The sequence below is a fragment of the Gadus morhua genome, chromosome 16, assembly GCF_902167405.1.
Source record: "Gadus morhua chromosome 16, gadMor3.0, whole genome shotgun sequence".
Taxonomy (NCBI): Eukaryota; Metazoa; Chordata; class Actinopteri; order Gadiformes; family Gadidae; genus Gadus; species Gadus morhua.
The window spans coordinates 28,195,547-28,211,425 of NC_044063.1; positions in this window are offsets into that span (position 1 = coordinate 28,195,547).

Sequence of the window (15,879 nt, forward strand, 5' to 3'; positions counted from 1 at the left end):
TTCGCCATCTTGGTTTATGTCAAAAACCCTCAAAATGCTACTTCTATCACAAATCTTGTCCAATCATCTCGAAACTTGGCACACATGATCTTCTGGCCATGCTTGATGCAAAACATCTGATAGACCTTTCAACTTCAAAACCGTTTGCCCGCTACAGCAAATCAAATTTGGCGGCAAAGCCGCCAAACCGGATGTAAGCCCATATCTCAGCAGCCCTTTGACATATCATAACCAACCTTGGTACATAGACCCATGACCCCATAAAGGTGACACTGAATAAATTTGGTGAGTTTTGACCTCTAGGGGGCGCTGTTATTAATGTTGATGTGTTTTGACTCCTCTCTCTTCACATGAGTACATTTCAAACTTATTGCTAATGTCTGAGGATACTGCCAGACCTCCTTATATAGCTTATAAATTATTTCTCATTGTAACATCAGAACTTGGCCGCCATGTTGAAAGTTGTCAAAATTAGTTGTAAATTTCCACAGGCCACAAATTATGTCCAATCTTCATGAAACTTTGCATATATGATCTTCCGACCAAGCTGAACAAATGTATTAAACAGCTTTCTCAAATTCAAAACCGTTTGGCCGTGACAGCCAATCAAATTTGACGTTGCTCATTAATGGGTAGACACTGCACTCGTGTGGCGCTCATTAATGGGCAGACACTGCACTCGTGTGGCGTCAAGCGGTACTTAATGTATAATGCAACAATGACTAAATTTACCATTCCGCCCACCTACTATATAAACTGCAATTCCCTCTGGATTAGATGCTTCACGAACCACCTCCAGAACGGATGCTTGTTTACATTGTGTCTCTTTTAGAGATATTGTTCCGAATACCCCTATGTATTTGTGACATTTGTACTGTCAGGCAGACTGTATTGCGCCCTTACCTCTAGGTGGGGTCCTTTTCCCATTTACTCATCCCACCGGCTGTTGGTATTGCCGATTTCCGAGGCGGTCGTCATGTAGCCCCCTGGCCGATTGCGTCCATCCGGCAGAATTAGCCTACCGAGTCCGATTATGCTTGACACCCACATTGCTGCTCGCAGCTATATTTATTATTATTATACTGCCATTGGAGTCAATGGCAGCCCATAGAACCGCTTGGCGAAAAGTTGTAAAATTTGGCACAATGGTTCAGAACAGCCCCATTAGCCCATTAAGCCAATCTCAGGTCGCTAGCCCAACAGCTCTAGCGCCACCAACAGGTCAAAGTTGGACATGCATTCATGTTCATAACTTTCGACTTATTCGACCAATATTCACAAACCAGGTATCATTGGATTCCTTGAACCAAGCCCAGTTCAACACACCCTATGACGTCATTGCGCCATGACGTCTATGTCCGCCATCTTGGTTTATGTCAAAAACCCTCAAAATGCTACTTCTATCACAAATCTTGTCCAATCATCTCGAAACTTGGCACACATGATCTTCTGGCCATGCTTGATACAAAACATAGAAAAGATTTGTCAAATTCAAAACCGTTTGCCCGCTACAGCAAATCAAATTTGGCGGCGAAGCCGCCAAACCGGATGTAAGCCCATATCTCAGCAGCCCTTTGACATATCATAACCAACCTTGGTACATAGACCCATGACCCCATAAAGGTGACACTGAATAAATTTGGTGAGATTTGACCTCTAGGGGGCGCTGTTATTAATGTCGATGGGTTTTGACTCCTCTCTCTTCACATGAGTACATTTAAAACTTATTTTCCATGTCTAGTGATACTATCAGACCTCCCCGTATAGCTAGTATATTATTTCTCGCAGAAATATCCGCGACAGCCAATGATATTCGACCGCGAAGCCGCCAAACCGGAAACACGGCAATTTCTCAGCATCCCTTTGACAAATCATAACCAAACTTGAAACATAGACTCATAACATCATCATGGGGACGCTTAAAGGTCCCATGACATGAAAATCTCACTTTGTGAGGTTTTCTAACATAAATATGAGTTCCCCTAGCCTGCCTATGGTCCCCCAGTGGCTAAAACTTGCGTTTGGTGTAAAACGAGCACTAGCTGTTCTGCTCGCCTTTGAAAAAACGGAGGCTCAAGCGCGCTGATTTGGAATGTCTGTGCTCATGACGTCATGAGGAATCTCGGCTCCTCCCCTTACTCTGCCTGGCCCGCCCAGAGACGTTGGCCCGCCAATGAGACTCGACCGTGCGAGCGCCACATGTGTGTGTGTGAATACACACTGTAACGCAAGTGTTTCTTGTCGGTTCTTTGACGTGTCTTGTATTTCCACAACGAGACTGTCGTGGGGGTTATCTGAGCCATGTTTGAGAAGGAATTGGGGGAAAGGAACTTTGGTTTGACTCGCTGAAGTACATGAACTGCGACATGCCGCCGGTTGCCGCGAGGCACCATCGCCCGGCAGCGGGCAGCTGGCAGCAGGCAGCGCGCGGTTCAGTCGACTTCAGGTTGATGTGAAAGTGGAAGAACCAGAGACGTCGCAGAACCCGACAAAGTCGTTTGTGATTCATAATATCGTCTGGAGGCGCACACAATATATTATATGATATAGATATCTATGTATTATATGATATTATTTAGATATAGAGCTCCAGGACTGTAACGCAAGTGTTGTACACTTCCTTGTTATTTGGCGCATAACGCGTCGGACTCTCGTCTCTGGTATTTCTACAACGAGACTCGTATTGGGGGTTATCTCAGCCAAGGTTGAGAAGGAATTGGGGGGGAAAGAACTTTGGCTTCGACTCCCTCAAGTCAAGAACATGAACCACGACAAGGAGGAGAAAGGGATCTTTGCCGGGCAGCGCTTAGGCACCTCCGCCTCCGGCGGTGGTCCCTCAGCGGGGCTCAAGCGGGAGACATTCGCCGCCAACAATCCCTTTCTCCTCCATGTCGTGGTTCATGTTCTTGAGGGAGTCAAAGCCAACGTTCCTTCCCCCCAATTCATTCTCAACTTTGGCTGAGATAACCCCCAATACGAGTCTCGTTGTAGAAATACCAGAGACGAGAGTCCGACGCGTTATGCGCCATCACACCAACAGCAAAACGGTTATCCAAATAACAAGGAAGTGTACAACACTTGCGTTACAGTCCTGGAGCTCTATATCTAAATAATATCATATAATACATAGATATCTATATCATATAACATATTGTGTGCGCCTCCAGACGATATTATGTATCACAAACGACTTTGACGGGTTCTGCGACGTCTCTGGTTCTTCCACTTTCACATCAACCTGAAGTCGACTGAACTGCGCGCTGCCTGCTGCCCGCTGCCGGGCGATGGTGCCTCGCGGCATGTCGCAGTTCATGTAGCCTACTTCAGCGAGTCAAACCAAAGTTCCTTTCCCCCAATTCCTTCTCAACCATGGCTCAGATAACCCCCACGACAGTCTCGTTGTGGAAATACAAGACACGTCAAAGAACCGACAAGAAACACTTGCGTTACAGTGTGTGTATTCACGTTGATGTGGACGTTGAAGAACCAGGAACGTCGGAATATCGGCTCACACAGCTTTTGGCCGTGATAATATGTATTATATGATATAGATATCTGTGTAGGCTATATGATAATATTTAGATATAGAGCTCCAGGACTCCCGTGTGTTCTAGAATATTTACAGAACACGGCTAAAGGCTGTGTGCGCCTCGCCATTGCGATACATCCACTGTAAACAGAGCGCATGGTACCGTCCCTGGCTGCAAGCTGCTCAGGGCCACACCCCCACCCTCCTCCTTGACACGCCCACCGAAACAGCGCATTTGGGGGAAGCTCAATGTGCGACTGGCTCGGAGTGGCTGTAACTCTGCACCACGGCTGAATTTCAGGAACGTCTTTGAATACTGTGTTAGTTGCCCACTAATACCTATATTAAAGAATACATAAAATAGCATGTCATGGGACCTTTAATGAATTTGGTGACCATTGACCTCTAGGGGGCGCTATAATTAATGAAGACGTGTTTTAACTCCTCTCTCTTCACATGAGTACATTTCAAACTTATTTCTAATGTCTGAGGATACTGCCAGACCTCCTTATATAGCTTATAAATTATTTCTCATTGTAACATCAGAACTTGGCCGCCATGTTGAAAGTTGTCAAAATTAGTTGTAAATTCCCACAGGCCACAAATTATGTCCAATCTTCATGAAACTTTGCATATATGATCTTCCGACCAAGCTGAACAAATGTATTAAACAGCTTTCTCAAATTCAAAACCGTTTGGCCGTGACAGCCAATCAAACTTGACGTTGCTCATTAATGGGTAGACACTGCACTCGTGTGGCGCTCATTAATGGGCAGACACTGCACTCGTGTGGCGTCAAGCGGTACTTAATGTATAATGCAACAATGACTAAATTTACCATTCCGCCCACCTACTATATAAACTGCAATTCCCTCTGGATTAGATGCTTCACGAACCACCTCCAGAACGGATGCTTGTTTACATTGTGTCTCTTTTAGAGATATTGTTCCGAATACCCCTATGTATTTGTGACATTTGTTCTGTCAGGCAGACTGTATTGCGCCCTTACCTCTAGGTGGGGTCCTTTTCCCATTTACTCATCCCACCGGCTGTCGGTATTGCCGATTTCCGAGGCGGTCGTCATGTAGCCCCCTGGCCGATTGCGTCCATCCGGCAGAATTAGCCTACCGAGTCCGATTATGATTGACACCCACATTGCTGCTCGCAGCTATATTTATTATTATTATTATGCTGCCATTGGAGTCAATGGCAGCCCATAGAACCGCTTGGCGAAAAGTTGTGAAATTTGGCAAACTTGTTCAGGACAGCCCCATTAGCCCATTAAGCCAATCTCAGGTCGCTAGCCCAACAGCTCTAGTGCCACCAACAAGTCAAAGTTTGGCATGCATTCATGTTCATAACTTTCGACCTATTCGACCAATTTTCACATACCAGGTATCATTGGATTCCTTGAACCAAGCCCAGTTCAACACACCCCATGACGTCATTGCGCCATGACGTATATGTCCGCCATCTTGGTTTATGTCAAAAACCTTCAAAGTGCTACTTCTATCACAAATCTTGTCCAATCATCTCGAAACTTGGCACACATGATCTTCTGGCCATGCTTGATGCAAAACATATGATAGACCTTTCAACTTCAAAACCGTTTGCCCGCTAGAGCCAATCAAATTTGGCGGCCAAGCCGCTAAACCGGATGTAAGCCCATATCTCAGCAGCCCTTAGACATATCATAACCAACCTTGGTACATAGACCCATGACCCCATAAAGGTTACACTGGATGAATTTGGTGACTTTTGACCGCTAGGTGGCGCTGTTATTAATGTCGATGTGTTTTGACTCCTTTCTCTTCACATTAGTACATTTAAAACTTATTTTCAATGTCTAGTGATACTATTAGACCTCCCCGCATAGCTAGTATATTATTTCTTGCAGAAATATCCGCGACAGCCAATGATATTCAACCGCGAATCCGCCAAACCGGAAACACGCCAATATCTCAGCATCCCTTTGACATATCATAACCAAACTTGTTACATAGACCCATAACATCATCTTGGGGACACTTAATGAATTTGGTGACCATTGACCTCTAGGGGGCGCTATAATTAATGAAGACGTGTTTTAACTCCTCTCTCTTCACATGAGTACATTTCAAACTTATTTTTAATGTCTGAGGATACTGCCAGACCTCCTTATATAGCTTTAAAATTATTTCTCATTGCAACATCAGAACTTGGCCGCCATGTTGAAAGTTGTCAAAATCAGTTGTAAATTTCCACAGGCCACATATTATGTCCAATCTTCATTAAACTTGGCATATATGATCTTCCGACCAAGCTGAACAAGTGTATTAAACAGCTTTCTCAAATTCAAAACCGTTTGGCCGTGACAGCCAATCAAACTTGACGGCGCTCATTAATGGGTAGACACTGCACTCGTGTGGTGACAAGCGGTACTTAATGTATAATGCAACAATGACTATATTCACCATTCCGCCCACCTACAATATAAACTGCAATTCCCACTGGATTAGATGCTTCACGAACAACCTCCAGAACGGATGCTTCTTTACATTGTGTCTCTTTTAGGGATATTGTTCCGAATACCCCTACGTATTTGTGACATTTGTTCTGTCAGGCAGACTGCATTGCGCCCTTACCTCTAGGTGGGGTCCTTTTCCCATTTACTCATCCCACCGGCTGTCGGTATTGCCGATTTCCGAGGCAGTCGTCATGTAGCCCCCTGGCCGATTACGTCCGCCCGGCAGCATTAGCCTACCGAGTCCGATTATGCTTGACACCCACATTGCTGCTCGCAGCTATATTTATTATTGGGTGTCAAGCAACTATGTTGCGAGACAACCTATTGTTATTGTACGAATTCCTATTATTATTGGGTGTCAAGCAACTATGTTGCGAGACAACCTATTGTTTTTGTATGAATTCCTATTATTGGGTGTCAAGCAACTATGTTGCGAGACAACCTATTGTTTTCTTACGAATTCTTCTTCTTCTTATTATTATTATTATGCTGCCATTGGAGTCAATGGCAGCCCATAGAACCGCTTGGCGAAAAGTTGTGAAATTTGGCACACTTGTTCAGGACAGCCCCATTAGGCCAATCTCAGGTCGCTAGCCCAACAGCTCTAGCGCCACCAACAGGTCAAAGTTGGACATGCATTCATGTTCATAACTTTCGACCTATTTGACCAATATTCACAAACCAGGTATCATTGGATTTCTTGAACCAAGCCCAGTTCAACACACCCTATGACGTCATTGTGCCATGACGTATATTTCCGCCATCTTGGTTTATGTCAAAAACCTTCAAAGTGCTACTTCTATCACAAATCTTGTCCAATCATCTCGAAACTTGGCACACATGATCATCTGGCAATGCTTGATGCAAAACATTTGATGGACCTTTCAAATTCAGAACCGTTTGCCCGCTAGAGCCAATCAAATTTGGCGGCCAAGCCGCCAAACCGGATGTAAGCCCATATCTCAGCAGCCCTTGGACATATCATAACCAACCTTGGTACATAGACCCATGACCCCATAAAGGTTACACTGGATGAAATTGGTGACCATTGACCGCTAGGTGGCGCTGTTATTAATGTCAATGTGTTTTGACTCCTTTCTCTTCACATGAGTACATTTAAAACTTATTTTCAATGTCTAGTGATACTATTCGACCTCCTCGTATAGCTAGTATATTATTTCTTGCAGAAATATCCGCGACAACCAATGATATTCAACCGTGAAGCCGCCAAACCGGAAACACGCCAATATCTCAGCAGCCCTTTGACATATCATAACCAAACTTGATATATAGACCCATAACATCATCATGGGGACACTCACTGAATTTGGTGACCATTGACCTCTAGGGGGCGCTATAATTAATGAAGACGTGTTTTAACTCCTCTCTCTTCACATGAGTACATTTCAAACTTATTTTTAATGTCTGAGGATACTGCCAGACCTCCTTATATAGCTTTAAAATTATTTCTCATTGCAACATCAGAACTTGGCCGCCATGTTGAAAGTTGTCAAAATCAGTTGTAAATTTCCACAGGCCACAAATTATGTCCAATCTTCATGGAACTTGGCATATATGATCTTCAGACCAAGATGAACAAATGTATTAAACAGCTTTCTCAAATTCTAAACCGTTTGGCCGTGACAGCCAATCAAACTTGACGTTGCTCATTAATGGGTAGACACTGCACTCGTGTGGCGCTCATTAATGGGTAGACACTGCACTCGTGTGGCGACAAGCGGTACTTCATGTATAATGCAACAATGACTATATTTACCTTTCCGCCCACCTACTATATAAACTGCAATTCCCACTGGATTAGATGCTTCACGGACAGCCTCCAGAACGGATGCTTGTTTACATTGTGTCTCTTTTAGGGATATTGTTCCGAATACCCCTATGTATTTGTGACATTTGTTCTGTCAGGCAGACTGTATTGCGCCCTTACCTCTAGGTGGGGTCATTTTCCCACATAATGCTCATCCCACCGGCTGTCAGTATTGCCGATTACCGAGACGTTCGTCATGTAGCCACCTAGCCGATTACGTCCGCCCGGCGTAATTAGCTTACCGAGTCCCATTATGCCTGACACCCACATTGCTGCTCGCAGCTATATTTATTATTATTATTTTACCTACGTGGAAGTCAATGGCAGCCCATAGAACCGCTTGGTGAAAAGTTGTGAAATTTGGCACACTGGTTCAGGACAGCCCCATTAGCCCATTTAGCCAATGTCAGGTCGCTAGCCCAACAGCTCTAGCGCCACCAACAGGTCAAAGTTGGGCATGCATTCATGTTCATAACTTTCGACCTATTCGACCAATATTCACAAACCAGGTATCATTGGATTCCTTGAACCAAGCCCAGTTCAACACACCCTATGACGTCATTGCGCCATGACGTATATATCCGCCATCTTGGTTTATGTCAAAAACCTTCAAAGTGCTACTTCTATCACAAATCTTGTCCAATCATCTCGAAACTTGGCACACATGATCTTCTGGCCCTGCTTGATGCAAAACATCTGATAGACCTTTCAAATTCAAAACCGTTTGCCCGCTAGAGCCAATCAAATTTGGCGGCAAAGCCGCCAAACCGGATGTAAGCCCATATCACAGCAGCCCTTTGACAGATTATAACCAACCTTGGTACATAGACCCATGCCCCCATAAAGGTGACACTAAATGAATCTGGTGAGATTTGACCTCTAGGGGGCGCTGTTATTAATGTCGATGTGTTTTGTGTTTTATTTTCAATGTCTAGTGATACTATCAGACCTCCCCGTATAGCTAGTATATTATTTCTCGCAGAAATATCCGCGACAGCCAATGATATTCGACCGCGAAGCCGCCAAACCGGAAACACGGCAATTTCTCAGCATCCCTTTGACAAATCATAACCAAACTTGAAACATAGACCCATAACATCATCATGGGGACGCTTAATGAATTTGGTGACCATTGACCTCTAGGGGGCGCTATAATTAATGAAGACGTGTTTTAACTCCTCTCTCTTCACATGAGTACATTTCAAACTTATTTCTAATGTCTGAGGATACTGCCAGACCTCCTTATATAGCTTATAAATTATTCCTCATTGTAACATCAGAACTTGGCCGCCATGTTCAAAGTTGTCAAAATTAGTTGTAAATTCCCACAGGCCACAAATTATGTCTGTGTTGTCTCTCCTGGCACTCATTTAATATTCTTACATTGATTTCTTAAATATGTATATGTAAAAAAGGATGTGAATAATTACTTTAAAGTTAAAATAAGCCAATGTATAAATTCATATTATTTTGCCGTTTTAGGTTTGCGATTATGTCACTTCCGGTTTAGTCACTTCCTGTGACGTCATTTACTGTTAAAAATCTTACCTCTGTAGAAGGAATGGCAGACATGTGCATCTTCTGATTGTAATCCACTAGCATCCACATGAAAGCATCTAAGAGGCAATGCCGTAAGTTTGTTTAATCAATGCAAGACATGTTTAAGATAATATATTAGAGTGGATTTAGTTAAAAATAATGTTTGATGTGTTGTTAAAAACGTTTTGGTTAGCAATTGTGTACAAACTAAAATCAATGCAATTGGCATCAGAATGTCTTCATACAGTGTTAGACAGTTTATATTATTATTTACAACTATGTACAACATGCTGTTTAGTCAAATGTACATTCAGTATTTTTGTATTCTTTTATTTGCAGTTTTCACCGTCTGTTAATGAGGAATTGTGACAGTAAATGATCAACCTTACTAGATTCTGTCTTCATTGGCTACGGTTTAACTCGGTGTTAAGTCAGAGTTACAACACACTGCACGAGAACACTACAATGTCCAATCTTCATAGAACTTGGCATATATGATCTTCCGACCAAGCTGAACAAATGTATCAAACCGCTTTCTCAAATTCAAAACCGTTTGGCCGTGACAGCATATCAAACTTGACGGCGCTCATTAATGGGTAGACACTGCGCTCGTGTGGCGACAAGCGGTACTTCATGTATAATGCAACAATGACTATATTTACCTTTCCGCCCACCTACTATATAAACTGCAATTCCCACTGGATTAGATGCTTCACGAACAGCCTCCAGAACGGATGCTTGTTTACATTGTGTCTCTTTTAGGGATATTGTTCCGAATACCCCTATGTATTTGTGACATTTGTTCTGTCAGGCAGACTGTATTGCGCCCTTACCTCTAGGTGGGGTCATTTTCCCACATAATGCTCATCCCACCGGCTGTCGGTATTGCCGATTTCCGAGGCGGTCGTCATGTAGCCCCCTGGCCGATTGCGTCCATCCGGCAGAATTAGCCTACCGAGTCCGATTATGCTTGACACCCACATTGCTGCTCGCAGCTATATTTGGGTGTCAAGCAACTATGTTGCGAGACAACCTATTGTTATTGTACGAATTCTTATTATTATTATTATTATTATGCTGCCATTGGAGTCAATGGCAGCCCATAGAACCGCTTGGCGAAAAGTTGTGAAATTTGGCACACTTGTTCAGGACTGCCCCATTAGCCCATTAAGCCAATCTAAGGTCGCTAGCCCAACAGCTCTAGCGCCACCAACAGGTCAAAGTTGGGCATGCATTCATGTTCATAACTTTTGACCTATTCGACCAATTTTCACAAACCAGGTATCATTGGATTCCTTGAACCAAGCCCAGTTCAACACATCCTATGACGTCATTGCGCCATGACGTATATGTCCGCCATCTTGGTTTATGTCAAAAACCTTCAAAATGCTACTCCTATCACAAATCTTGTCCAATCATCTCGAAACTTGGCACACATGATCTTCTGGCCATCCTTGATGAAAAACATCGAATAGATTTGTCAAATTCAAAACCGTTTGCCCGCTAAAGCCAATCAAATTTTGCAGCGCAGCGGCCAAACCGGAAGTAAGCCCATATCTCAGCAGTTCTTTGACATATCATAACCAACCTTGGTACATAGACCCATGACCCCATAAAGGTTACACTGGATGAATTTGGTGACCTTTGACCTCTAGGTGGCGCTGTTATTAATGTCGATGTGTTTTGACTCCTTTCTCTTCACATGAGTCCATTTAAAACTTATTTTCAATGTCTAGTGATACTATTAGACCTCCCCGTATAGCTAGTATATTATTTCTTGCAGAAATATCCGCGACAGCCAATGATATTCGACCGCGAACCCGCCAAACCGGAAACACGCCAATATCTCAGCATCCCTTTGACATATCATAACCAAACTTGATACATAGACCCATAACATCATCAGGGGGACACTCAATGAATTTGGTGACCATTGACCTATAGGGGAAGCTATAATTAATGAAGACGTGTTTTAACTCCTCTCTCTTCACATGAGTACATTTCAAACTTATTTTTAATGTCTGAGGATACTGCCAGACCTCCTTATGTAGCTTATGAATTATTTCTCATTGCATCAGAACTTGGCCGCCATGTTGCAAGTTGTCAAAATCAGTTGAAAATTTCCACAGGCCACAAATTATGTCTGTGTTGTCTCTCCTGGCACTCATTTAATATTCTTACATTGATTTCTTAAATATGTATATGTAAAAACGGATGTGAATAATTACTTTACAGTTAAAATAAGCCAATGTATAAATTCATATTATTTTGCCGTTTTAGGTTTGTTATTATTTCACTTCCGGTTTAGTCACTTCCTGTGACGTAATTTCCTGTTAAAAATCTTACCTCTGTAGAAGGAATGGCAGACATGTGCATCTTCTGATTGTAATCCGCTAGCATCCACATGAAAGCATCTAAGAGGCAATGCCGTAAGTTTGTTTAATCAATGCAAGACATGTTTAAGATAATATATTAGAGTGGATTTATTTAAAAATAATGTTTGATGTGTTGTTAAAAACGTTTTGGTTAGCAATTGTGTACAAACTAAAATCAATGCAATTGGCATCAGAATGTCTTCATGCAGTGTTAGACAGTTCATATTATTATTTACAACTATGTACAACATGCTGTTTAGTCAAATGTACATTCAGTATTTTTGTATTCTTTTATTTGCAGTTTTCACCGTCTGTTCATGAGGAATTGTGACAGTAAATGGTCAACCTTACTACGACTCTGTCTTCATTGGCTACGGTTTAACTCTGTGTTAAGTCAGGGTTACAACACACTGCACGAGAACACTACAATGTCCAATCTTCATAGAACTTGGCAAAAATGATCTTCCGACCAAGCTGAACAAATGTATCAAACCGCTTTCTCAAATTCAAAACCGTTTGGCCGTGACAGCCAATCAAACTTGACGACGCTCATTAATGGGTAGACACTGCACTCGTGTGGCGACAAGCGGTACTTAATGTATACTACAACAATGACTATATTTACCATTACGCCGATTTACAATATAAACTTCAATTCCCGATGGATTAGATGCTTCACGAACCACCTCCAGAACGGGTGCTTGTTTACATTGTGTCTCTTTTAGGAATATTGTTCCGAATACCCCTATGTATTTGTGACATTTGTTCTGTCAGGCAGACTGTATTGCGCCCTTACCTCTAGGTGGGGTCCTTTTCCCATTTCCTCATCCCACCGGCTGTCGGTATTGCCGATTTCCGAGACGGTCGTCATGTAGCCCCCTGGCCGATTACGTCCGCCCGGCAAAATTAGCTTACCGAGTCCCATTATGCTTGACACCCACATTGCTGCTCGCAGCTATATTTATTATTATTATTATGCTGCCATTGGAGTCAATGGCAGCCCATAGAACCGCTTGGCGAAAAGTTGTGAAATTTGGCACACTTGTTCAGGACTGCCCCATTAGCCCATTAAGCCAATCTAAGGTCGCTAGCCCAACAGCTCTAGCGCCACCAACAGGTCAAAGTTGGGCATGCATTCATGTTCATAACTTTTGACCTATTCGACCAATTTTCACAAACCAGGTATCATTGGATTCCTTGAACCAAGCCCAGTTCAACACATCCTATGACGTCATTGCGCCATGACGTATATGTCCGCCATCTTGGTTTATGTCAAAAACCTTCAAAATGCTACTCCTATCACAAATCTTGTCCAATCATCTCGAAACTTGGCACACATGATCTTCTGGCCATCCTTGATGAAAAACATCGAATAGATTTGTCAAATTCAAAACCGTTTGCCCGCTAAAGCCAATCAAATTTTGCAGCGCAGCGGCCAAACCGGAAGTAAGCCCATATCTCAGCAGTTCTTTGACATATCATAACCAACCTTGGTACATAGACCCATGACCCCATAAAGGTTACACTGGATGAATTTGGTGACCTTTGACCTCTAGGTGGCGCTGTTATTAATGTCGATGTGTTTTGACTCCTTTCTCTTCACATGAGTCCATTTAAAACTTATTTTCAATGTCTAGTGATACTATTAGACCTCCCCGTATAGCTAGTATATTATTTCTTGCAGAAATATCCGCGACAGCCAATGATATTCGACCGCGAACCCGCCAAACCGGAAACACGCCAATATCTCAGCATCCCTTTGACATATCATAACCAAACTTGATACATAGACCCATAACATCATCAGGGGGACACTCAATGAATTTGGTGACCATTGACCTATAGGGGAAGCTATAATTAATGAAGACGTGTTTTAACTCCTCTCTCTTCACATGAGTACATTTCAAACTTATTTTTAATGTCTGAGGATACTGCCAGACCTCCTTATGTAGCTTATGAATTATTTCTCATTGCATCAGAACTTGGCCGCCATGTTGCAAGTTGTCAAAATCAGTTGAAAATTTCCACAGGCCACAAATTATGTCTGTGTTGTCTCTCCTGGCACTCATTTAATATTCTTACATTGATTTCTTAAATATGTATATGTAAAAACGGATGTGAATAATTACTTTACAGTTAAAATAAGCCAATGTATAAATTCATATTATTTTGCCGTTTTAGGTTTGTTATTATTTCACTTCCGGTTTAGTCACTTCCTGTGACGTAATTTCCTGTTAAAAATCTTACCTCTGTAGAAGGAATGGCAGACATGTGCATCTTCTGATTGTAATCCGCTAGCATCCACATGAAAGCATCTAAGAGGCAATGCCGTAAGTTTGTTTAATCAATGCAAGACATGTTTAAGATAATATATTAGAGTGGATTTATTTAAAAATAATGTTTGATGTGTTGTTAAAAACGTTTTGGTTAGCAATTGTGTACAAACTAAAATCAATGCAATTGGCATCAGAATGTCTTCATGCAGTGTTAGACAGTTCATATTATTATTTACAACTATGTACAACATGCTGTTTAGTCAAATGTACATTCAGTATTTTTGTATTCTTTTATTTGCAGTTTTCACCGTCTGTTCATGAGGAATTGTGACAGTAAATGGTCAACCTTACTACGACTCTGTCTTCATTGGCTACGGTTTAACTCTGTGTTAAGTCAGGGTTACAACACACTGCACGAGAACACTACAATGTCCAATCTTCATAGAACTTGGCAAAAATGATCTTCCGACCAAGCTGAACAAATGTATCAAACCGCTTTGTCAAATTCAAAACCGTTTGGCCGTGACAGCCAATCAAATTTTGCAGCGCAGCGGCCAAACCGGAAGTAAGCCCATATCTCAGCAGTTCTTTGACATATCATAACCAACCTTGGTACATAGACCCATGACCCCATAAAGGTTACACTGGATGAATTTGGTGACCTTTGACCTCTAGGTGGCGCTGTTATTAATGTCGATGTGTTTTGACTCCTTTCTCTTCACATGAGTCCATTTAAAACTTATTTTCAATGTCTAGTGATACTATTAGACCTCCCCGTATAGCTAGTATATTATTTCTTGCAGAAATATCCGCGACAGCCAATGATATTCGACCGCGAACCCGCCAAACCGGAAACACGCCAATATCTCAGCATCCCTTTGACATATCATAACCAAACTTGATACATAGACCCATAACATCATCAGGGGGACACTCAATGAATTTGGTGACCATTGACCTATAGGGGAAGCTATAATTAATGAAGACGTGTTTTAACTCCTCTCTCTTCACATGAGTACATTTCAAACTTATTTTTAATGTCTGAGGATACTGCCAGACCTCCTTATGTAGCTTATGAATTATTTCTCATTGCATCAGAACTTGGCCGCCATGTTGCAAGTTGTCAAAATCAGTTGAAAATTTCCACAGGCCACAAATTATGTCTGTGTTGTCTCTCCTGGCACTCATTTAATATTCTTACATTGATTTCTTAAATATGTATATGTAAAAACGGATGTGAATAATTACTTTACAGTTAAAATAAGCCAATGTATAAATTCATATTATTTTGCCGTTTTAGGTTTGTTATTATTTCACTTCCGGTTTAGTCACTTCCTGTGACGTAATTTCCTGTTAAAAATCTTACCTCTGTAGAAGGAATGGCAGACATGTGCATCTTCTGATTGTAATCCGCTAGCATCCACATGAAAGCATCTAAGAGGCAATGCCGTAAGTTTGTTTAATCAATGCAAGACATGTTTAAGATAATATATTAGAGTGGATTTATTTAAAAATAATGTTTGATGTGTTGTTAAAAACGTTTTGGTTAGCAATTGTGTACAAACTAAAATCAATGCAATTGGCATCAGAATGTCTTCATGCAGTGTTAGACAGTTCATATTATTATTTACAACTATGTACAACATGCTGTTTAGTCAAATGTACATTCAGTATTTTTGTATTCTTTTATTTGCAGTTTTCACCGTCTGTTCATGAGGAATTGTGACAGTAAATGGTCAACCTTACTACGACTCTGTCTTCATTGGCTACGGTTTAACTCTGTGTTAAGTCAGGGTTACAACACACTGCACGAGAACACTACAATG